The sequence below is a fragment of the Arachis hypogaea genome, chromosome 11, assembly GCF_003086295.3.
Source record: "Arachis hypogaea cultivar Tifrunner chromosome 11, arahy.Tifrunner.gnm2.J5K5, whole genome shotgun sequence".
Lineage (NCBI taxonomy): Eukaryota > Viridiplantae > Streptophyta > Magnoliopsida > Fabales > Fabaceae > Arachis > Arachis hypogaea.
The window spans coordinates 127435896-127445118 of NC_092046.1; positions in this window are offsets into that span (position 1 = coordinate 127435896).

Sequence of the window (9223 nt, forward strand, 5' to 3'; positions counted from 1 at the left end):
CATTAGAGAAGACAGATGTGAAAGAAGGAAGTGAAGTAGTGAGAGTTTCAGATGGTTTTTGTTATTGTGATAGTAAAAGTGAGATTTTGTAGTGAATTAGTTGTTGTTTTTTTTCGTTGGTTTTGTTGCAACCAAACTAATAGTTGGTTGTAGTTGGCTAATACCATAATTGCTTATCTAGCATGATTGTCAAAAGAAATAATAGTTCTTGAAAGATTACAAGATGATCAATTTGGTCATAGAAAATCATAAGCCAGATTATTTTTTAAAAGATGGAATTTAAAGTCAAATCGATATTTTCGTATTGATTGTTATCAGTGGCTTAGAGAAGGGGCGTTGAATCTAGGCATCTTTTTACTTTGCTTGCGTTTACTTCAAACTTGAAGGAACTTAGAGAATCTGTTAGGTCTGCTTTTGTTGAAAATGCATAAGACACTTTTATTTTGTCTTTTGTTGATAGAGGAGCAAAAACAGATTTGTATGGGAGCAGAGTTGTTGTGACGTCTTGCTGGATAGATAAGCAGGAGATAATTTTATTTTATCTCATAGAGAATAAAACCAGAATCAGAATAGAGAAGAAAGAGTGACACAGCCATATATCCTGGTTCAGCCACCATGTGCAATGTGACCTACATCCAGTCTCTCCACAATAGTGGTAGAAATTTCACTATCTTTCAAAGATTACAAACACTAATTTCTCTAGGATTCAACCTAATCCTATCTGGGACAAACCTAGCTTCTACCCAAGCTAGATTTGACTAGGTTCACTCCCTAGATTTTCAACCACTAAGTGCTCACTCAACTTAGCAAAGGAATCCCCTCAGAATCATGAAAAGTGTAACACCCTACCACACAAAGCCTTACGCTTAAGTCGTAAAGCAAAGGTGGGGATGTATAACGACCTCTAAAAGAAAAGACATATATAAATATAGTTGAAAGAATTCATATCTAGGAACCTTGGAGAATAAGCTAAACAAAAAAGAAAATAGAAAATCGTATCACACTCGCATGGATAATTGTAAAACGAATAGGTAAGATGTATCACACTTGCATGGATAATTGTAAAACAGATGGGTAAGATCAAAAGAAGGCTAAAAAAATATAATATACAGATCGGAGTTCCAAAATACGATATCAAGCTCCAGACTTGATCTGCGAAGCTAAGGCCAACTAGAGTATGTAATTATATATATATTTATACAACCCAAAATATAACTCAAACTACAGAATAAACACCTATTTCTCCAAGTCAACCTCTAGGAGGGACAAAATACAAAATATACATGCGGAGATTCTATATACATATATACATAGCCTAAAACAAAATATAACTGCCCAAAAGATAGTTCTTTGCTTGTAACGAGGCTCTCCAGACGCTCAACGAGGTGCCTCTTGACCTGTATTTGAAAACAACATAAATATGTATGAAATGAGAACCGAAGATTCTCAGCATTGTAAAAGTGCCTGCTTAGTCAATATAAAAGGTCCCGAAAAAGCCAGAGGCTTTCCTAGAATTCCGACACTCAAATTTCAACTTAAAGATCCAACTAAATCAGAAATTATGTAAGTTATCTAAGGTATTTCAAGTTCAGAATCTAACTTTAACCTAACACTTCTCTTTCTGTCTCCTCCTATCCTCCGAATCATCGGTGGAACAACCCTTCCCTCCCCCCCCCTCCGATCACACCTCTACCAAGATGGGTCTCTCAAAAAACATACACATACAATTCAAGCAAGAAAAACACAGATAAAGGTGCAATTACAGCAAGTAGAACAAGTAGCAGATAAGCAGAGTTAAGCAGTTAAGCAAACCAAAAATAATGCACACTCAAACAAAACAAACAAATGCATATGATGTATGGTCCTATGGCTGATGAGTCTCATTTTGTCGGTTATATAGCCAATCCGATATGTCCTGGTAGTTAACCATTGGACAGTCCCTTTTTGTGCGCATCCCCAAGCTCAAAAATAATATCCATGGAGTCAAACTCCAAGTTCAAATATAATATTTCATAGAGTCAAACTCCAAGCTCAATAATATTCCATGGAGTCAAACTCCAAACTCAATAATATTTCATGGAGTCAAACTCCAAGCTCAATAATATAATTCCATGTGAAAATCCCAAGCTCAAATATATATATATATATAACCCAAGAAGTTAAAGTGCCCAGTCATATCTTGCGATAGAAGGTCAACAATTAATCTCAAAATATATGAGCCACATAATAATCTATTTTCTTTTTAAAATAACACTTCAAATCAAATCTTCAATTTTTATAGAAATTTCAGCAGCATCTCCTCTAAAACTCAAACTTCTGCCACCCTTCAAGGGTTCCAACGACCAAATCAAACACCTCTTAGTCATTCAAATCATTTCTAATATCAAATTATTTTAAAATCAAAGCAATTCCAATAACAAATCGCTTACAAAATCGAACCACACATCTCTCAACCAATCCATTTAATTCAATTTCACAAACTCACCATCAATCCTCAATACATCAACAATCTTCATTATTTTTTTATACTTATCAAAGACATTATCCAACACATACAAATTCATTCATCCTTTATACACACTTCATATACCATATACAAAATCCATCAATAATTCATTCAGTTCATTCCTATTTTAAGGTCTTCTAGCGTAAGTTTTCACGTGACGTTAAACATTAACTACGAGAAACCAAAATCATACCTTGGTCAATTCCTCCCTAAGCTCGGAACTCCTCAAAAACCTCTCCTTCACAAGCTCCAAGCTTCCAAACGTCAATTCATCAAACTTAATCACCCAGATTTCATTCCTAACTGTCAAATTGAACTCCAAATTTACAAAAATACAATCTAATTCACACAATATCACTATAATCATCATAGGGTTCACTAATTCAATGATTCACAAGGGTTCACAGTTTCTTATCTTATCCACGGATCAATTAGACAAAACCCAGTGATTATCCGCTGCTAGAGTTCACCTAAACTATTAAAATCATTAAATTTCTCAATACCCAAATTCAAAACCCATGAAATTGAGGAGAGGAAGAACTGGGCAAAAAAATGCAAGTTTCTTACCACTTTGTTCAGATAGAATTAAAGAGAATTTCGAGACGAATATGTGGCCGCTGACGGCTCGTAAATCAAAACTCCAGATTAAAAGTTATGGACAATTGAATTTGGAGGTGAGGGTTATGGTTTAACGTGATTTTCTCTGCTTCAGCGTGAATCCAAGGCTAAAAAATGAAAGGAAGAAAGATCGTTTGGTGCTTTAATAGGTTGGGCCTTAGTTCGATTTGGGCCCCGTCCAATCGGTTCGGTCTGTTAGTATAATTTTGGGCCAAAACCTTTACAATTAATGTCAAAATTTATATTTTTAATATTTATCAATTTTTCGGAGTTTACAAAAATAAAACAGAAAAATGTACAAAGGATTTCTGAAATAAACATTTGGCTTTTCTCCAAGTCTAACTCTCTTTGCTTTTTTTCTTAATGGCTTTTTCTTAATTCACATTAATGCCTTTTTCCATTGAAACAAAGAAAGAAAAAATTGAAAAAGCAGAATATTCAATAGAAAACCATGAAGGAGAAGAAAGTCTAGCTTTGTAAGCTATGAAAACTCAAACTTTGTACTCTTACTCCTTAAATCAACATCTGACCATTTACCCCTTTAATAGAGGAGTAAAACTTCCAAAGCTTGATACTTGACTTCAACACCTTTAACTTCTTCTTTCCTAATGTCACCAACAGCAGTGGCGCAAAAGAGAGATAGAGTAGTAGTAGTATAGAGTAGTAGCAGTGATTGAACCTTACATGTATTTATACCTACCATCTTCTCTTTCATCCTTTTTCAATCTTCTTCAATGATCTGAGCCGTATATCAAAATTTTAGCTCCAAATTTGATTTTAGACCCTTGATTCACAACAGAGCTTCATAGCCTCCACTTTCTTCATTTTTCCAGTTCGGTGCATGCAGAAAGGATATTTCTTCAACAATCTTCAATGACAGTCACGGATCCAAAAAATTTTGAGAGTGGGGGCAAAATATATATAACAATAATAATTTAAGTTTAGTTAATATGTGTCTTAAAGACACATGACAAACTTAATATTAGTAGAATATTTTAAATTTTTTCATTTGATAAATGTAAAATAAATACATTAAAAACTTAAATTTTTTGTATTTCCAAAAAAAATATTCTCAATTTGTAATCTTATAATATGTTCCTTTAGGACACAAGATAAATAAACTCTAATAATTTTTATAATAAAAATATTATATTGCATAAAAATCAGCTATAAAATTATTCATTTGTGTATAAATATATTTATTGTTTAATTCATTTTCAATATATATTTTGTATTTCAATATGTATTCTGTACAAATAGTTACTTTTTATGTACATATAGCATAATTATTGTTATAATTATATTTTATTATTATAAAATATTATTAGTCTTCAAAATATATAATTTATAAATTAAAATATTAAAATAATAATTTAAATAATAATATATATTTTATAATTCTATTTTTTAGGTTTCATATTTTTAAAAAAACTAAATAATTTCTTTTAACAATACAATCGAAATGCATCTTATATATATATATATATATATATATATATATATATATAAAACAGTTATTAGAAATTCACTTCTCATACAATCAAAAGTCAACTCTCACTGATATTTATAGTTGGAAAAATATTTTCAATTAATGTAGTTGTTACAGAAAAAACTAAAATTAATTTTAAAAAAATAAATAATATCTTTTGAGTTTATTTCTAATAAAGAACACCAATTTTATTTAAATTGAGAATTGATTATTCTAATAAACATCTAATATGAAATTCTTAAACTGACTATTAAGTACCAAAAGTTGAGTAAAAAATTATTGTAGGGTCAAATTCAATAATTTAATAGAGGCAAATAAATATTATTATCATATACTACTCAAAAAAATTTTAAATTGTAGTGGGGGCGCTTGCCCCACTACACAATATATAGATCCGTCCCTGTTCAATGAAGCACAAAGATGCAAAGATTTTTTTGATGTAGCCTTCGAATGTGATCTTTGGTTGAAGCCCTAACTAATTGACTTTCTTCTTATTGTTTAATGGAGTTCCTTTTCTTAGTTAGCAACCAAGTTGAGTAAATGGACTTGAATCACCAGTTGGGCTTTATGCTTTTTTTGGGCCCGCCATGATTCTTTCCTTCTTCCTTGTGTTTGGAGATCAATAATACATTCTTTCAATCATAAATGATGAATGATTTTGGGTCTAACTATTTTTAGGCTTTGTTAGCTTGTTATTGAGCCTGTTTTATTTATTTATTTATTTTTGTATATTTAACAAACTAATCACACACACAATTAGATTTTTATCCCCAATAATAATATTTATTCATCATCAATTAATTATAATTAGTTCTTCAAACTCAACACATATGTTAAATGATGAAGTCTTTTATTAAATGTTACATGTTAAAATAATATAGCAAATTAATATCACATGTTACAAAATAATTGATTATTTATCATGTTAGTGACACATAATATGTCACATATTATAAGATATGTCATAAAATTATGTAGAGTCAAATTAATTAAATTAGTTCTTAGACAAAACTATTCTTAACTTTTTCATAAATTTTAAACTTTTAATATTTATTAATTTTATTAATTTTAATTTTATTTATTACACCTTATTTAAGCAAAATTCTTAGAATATAGAGAGATAATATATTGTTAATTTTATATATTTTGATGTCTCCAATTCCAATGGTGTATATAAACTATGATGAGATTATTAATTTATACTAAAAAAATTATTTTCTTGAATCTCACAAAATAAATACAATAATTATTTTAAAATTTTAGTTATTTGGATCTTTTTTATTAAACAGTGATACTACATGTGTAAGTATTTTTGTAACCAAATCTAACTAAGTAGGCACACGTTCAACGAAAAAAATGCATGCCTGCATTACCACTACTCTATCTCCACACTTCTACGGCACAATTTTTTTGTTGGAGAGACAAATTTATTAATATTGCACATAGCACAAACTTAACAATATAGTATATAAAATTTATGTGTTGTGCACTAAAATTTATGCGTTGTGCATCAAAATTGATGTGTTCTAATTTTCTGAACATATATAGAAGAAGAAGAAGATGATGAAGATGACCAGGACGATAATGATGACAATAAAAGAGGATAAGAAGAAAAAATAAGAGAAAAAATTAAACAACAAGAAGAAGATAATTGTGGCAACAACAACGACCGCGACATTAAAGAATAAAGCGCGCAGAAAAAAGGAGTAGAAGATAATGAAGGAGGAGAAGGAAGAAGCACTCGCGCACGTACAAAAAAAAGAAGCGTGTGGCGACTTAGTTGAAAATTTAGTTTAAAAAATACTTGGACGCAGCGCCTGCATACATACAAAAAAAAAAAGAAGCGCGTGATGACTTGGTTAAAAATTTAGTTTAAAAATATTTGGACGTTTGATTTTGTTGTTCATTAAATTATAAAAATATTCTTAGTTTAAAAAAATAATAGTGATATTAAAATTTTAGTCATTTAAAATAATTAAAAACTTGTGTTTACTTTTTAAAGTTAGATCGATGAGTAATGAAACAAAAACTAAAATAATGTTAATTTTAACATATTTTTTAGTAATTTAATTATTAATTACTTTGATGAATAATTATAATTTATATTCACATTATTGACGACATGAAAATATATAAAATTAATAATATATTATTTTTATATTATTTTATATAAAGAGAATTTTATTTAGACAGATGTAAAAAGTGAGATTAAATTTAGTAAAATTAATAAATATTAAAAATATAAGATTTTTGAAGAAAAAAATAAATTTTTTTATAAATTAATTTGACTCACTTTTTAAAATTCTAAAAATAAAAAATGATTTATACATGTATTTCTATTTTATGAATTAATTTAATTCTATATAAATCTATGATATGTTAGCTTGGTAATCACATATCACTATGTCACGTGAACCAATTATTTTATAATATATGGCATTAACATATCATCCTAACATTTCGTATGATATTTATCCTATCACATTATTATCTATCTAATAAAAAGAATTCACATTTATATTTTTCATGAACTAATTTGATGAAACTTATTTTTGGATGACCAAATTGTTTCTCGTGTGATTTTTTATGGACTTTTTTTTACTATTGACTTGTGTTCAGATAATGGGAAATCAACTAGTTCAATCTTTTGGTTCTTTTTTAAATAGTAGTTGAGATAGGGTTACTGCATGAATTGTCACTGTAGCTAACTAGTTTGATACATCGATTATAAGTTTTGGGTTAAAAGCAAGAATGTCCTATGTTGCTATAAAGTATAAACTTCTCAATTCTTGTAATATTATATATAGCAAATCATCGTTAGGCATTATTAGTTAGTCTTAATTTTACTCACAAGTTGGTGCAACCGTGCAAGTCACTGTTAATGTTGATTAAAAATTTAATTATTATCATGAAATTTGATCAAAACAGTTTATAATAGGTTCTTTTTAATAAATAAAAACTTTCATATTTATCATTTTACACAAAATTTACCTTTAAATGTAATATCCTTGGCTATAAAATTGGCTAAGAATGCAATTTCACATGTATAGCCTGCAAAATAGATAAAGAAATATGTTCATTGCAATTTTGCTAGCACTACTAGTGAAATTGAAAAAAAAAAAATAGATTAGATATTTTACATAGTTTTTATTTTTTTCAACAGCTTATTGATATTTCTTACTTGTTATTGATATTAACTCTAAAATATAAATGTTAATAAAAAATGTCTAGTATTTTTTTTTTTTTACCAAAGATAAGGAGATTTAAATCCACAACTTTCAAATAAGTATAGAAAAACTATGCCATTTAAATTATAATTCATTAACCAAAAAAATATCTAGCATTTGATTCAAATAAAATATAAAAATAAATTAAGAATAAGAATTTAAATTTTGTATTTTAGTTCAAATTTTTAAAAACTTGCATTTTACAAACTTATAACGAAAGATTAAATTATTTCTTAAAATTTATTAAAAATTATTATTTGACTTATTAGTATCTAAAAAAATGTGCAATTCACTCAATAATGAATGAATAAAATTACACTAATTAGTCAAATGCAAAATCGGTTCATGAATCGACCAGAGTAGAATTTTTATGTAGTTCGAATTAGGGTATTTTGAACTTCACACTCTATGTAATTCGAATTAGTCTGATTCGAATTACACACACTTACACAAGCACTAATTTGAATCAGGGTGATTCGAATTACACACATACGCTGCACATAATAATTCGAATTGGCCAGATTCGAATTACTCATGATTTAATTCGACCTATTCTTTTATTAAAAAATTAATAATTTACACTACAACAATATAGATTATTTTTTAGGGTTATAATGTGTAAAAGAAAATTAAAATTTGTCAAAAAATAAATTTTGACACTATTTTAACTATGAAAATATGTTAATAAAAATTTTGTCAAAAATAGTATTTTTACATATAAGTGATTGTGAAAAAAATTTAAATCTTATTTTGATAAATATTGGCTGTCAAAAATAATTTGTTAGAAAATTTTGAGAACATATTTTCTGTGATACTTATTAATTGTCAAAAATACTATTTACTTTGACACTTATTGACTATAAAATATTTTCAACAAAATTTTTAACAAAGAATGAAATGAGATCTTGAAACTAAAGAATAAATTGAGATTTTGAAGATAAAGAATGAGTAGTATAATCCTAAACTGAGAGCAGTGTGATGTCAAAATTAACAGAGCCCAAAGAAGAAGAAAAATAGTTGAGTAAATTGAAAACAAATGAGTATCAAAATTGAGGAGTAATTTTCTACGGTCAAATCATTCATCAAGAAAACATAAAAAATTTGACATTTGTGATATTTGTCAAAAATATATATTAATTTTGACATTTAATTATGGTGTTAAAAAATAAAGTGTTAAAATAACTCTATTTTCTTGTAGTGTTATTAAAAAAATTTATTTAAAAAATTAATAATTTAAAAATTAAAAAATATATATTTTATTTCATACATTAAAAAAAGCTAACAAAATATTTAATTACGAAATTTCTTTAAAATATTAATAAGCTATCAATTCGAATTTCATATAATACTCTTTTGCCTATTTTTAATAGCTCATGAATATTT